The following is a 1,804-nucleotide window of genomic DNA, read 5'->3' on the forward strand; positions in this document are numbered from 1 at the left end:
GTTTTACCGTCCGAGAAACCCCGGAATGTCCGCCCAAAGGAGAGTTATGATACTCATAAATAATTTGTCGCTTTTCATTTTCCGTAAAGTTTTGTTCTTTATAAATACTAACGGTTATATTGGTCCCTTTAAAAATAAATCGTATCATAGATCGTGTTCGCTCAAAACTGGTCATGGTTGTTACCCCTTCTAATCTGATTGTTGAACACGTATTAATGTCATTGGCTAGGCAAATTTGTTTCATTTCAGTAAATGCATTAAAAATGTGTTGTTCTGTTAATGGAGTAATATGCGTTTCATTTAACTTATAAAATATTATAGTACGTGTGAGATTACTAATCATTAAACTGTTCTCATTTCCGTTGAACTTTGGAATGTCTAGATTGTACGTCTCTATAATCTGTCTAATGGCCGGATGAGTAATTATCATATCGTTCGAAATTGGTAAAAATAAATTAGTGTTCTCATCGGCATCTTTTATACTACCGTTAACATCAATTATTTTAGAATTAATTATATTTGCTGTTTCCGCGATTAGAAAATCATTATACTCAGAATTAATTAAGTCATTAGTCTGCACTACATGTATGTGTATCTGGTCCTAACGACCATCCTACTGTACCTACTTTATTACAGTTATATTGCATGTTATCGGTTTATTCAATAGTCAAACCTCCAAAAACTGGCAACTGTACTGTATTACGAGGTGTTTTTTAAATATCAATAATATTTTTTTTGTTTTTAATTTTACTGTAATTTTTCAGATACTATTCCAGTTATTTCTTTAACAGATTTGAAAGATATCATAATGGATCCAGAAAATACCCCGGAAAGAGAGTTAAAAATTAGAAATTTAAAAAATAAAATCGATAAATTAGTTGAAGAAGATTGCTGGGATTTGGACGATATATTTTTGGAACATGATTATGCAGACTCCACTATATTTTGACTGTGTAGTTTATTTTTTAGCTGGTTATTTATGTATTTTCATTCTTATTGATATTAATGTAATATTATAAAAAATCTTCATCAATGAAATAGGTACATAGCAAAGCGATTAGTATCAAGAACAAAATGTCAAACGTGAATTGAAGGTATTAAAAATATGAATTCTGCAGTAGGTCCTGAAGCTGATTTGGTTCAAATGAAAAGTCGAGGATTTCTTACACATCCAGACCGCAATTTATATAAGATATAAAAAAAATTAGAAATATGTTTTTCAAAACATGTAAATTCTAATGATGTTTTTGATGATACGTATAATGACTTTTTTTTAAATAATTCAGGTATCCATTTTCCATGTAAGACACACAAGACTAACATACTCACCAACATATTTTCATACTATATAATAATGAGAATGAGACAATATACATTCATCTCAAACCAAAAAAATAAAAAAAAAATAATAAAACAAAAAAAAAACTATCAAAATTAGTTAGTACATAAATTTGTCTTTGTATTATAAAATCATCAATTATCATAAATATTAGTGTATTGTATTTAATGCAAATAAATAATTATACATGGATTATAATTTATACTTATTATACTATTTATTCTGTATTTCTATTATAGTTGAATACTTTTTTTTTGTGTAAAATAATAAGAAAAAGACATAATTTAAAATAAAACTAATATCCTTAGATAATAATAACAATTTTCCCTACATGTGGCGACACTGAAATTCAATTATCCCCCCATGGAGCGTTGAGAGTCAATTTTTTTGAAGTATCAGTTCTTGAGTCTCAATATTCGTCTTCGTTGTGCAACCTGTATATCTTAAATCGTGCGTTTTTACTAA

Source organism: Acyrthosiphon pisum, chromosome X (genome assembly GCF_005508785.2).
Source record: "Acyrthosiphon pisum isolate AL4f chromosome X, pea_aphid_22Mar2018_4r6ur, whole genome shotgun sequence".
NCBI lineage: Eukaryota > Metazoa > Arthropoda > Insecta > Hemiptera > Aphididae > Acyrthosiphon > Acyrthosiphon pisum.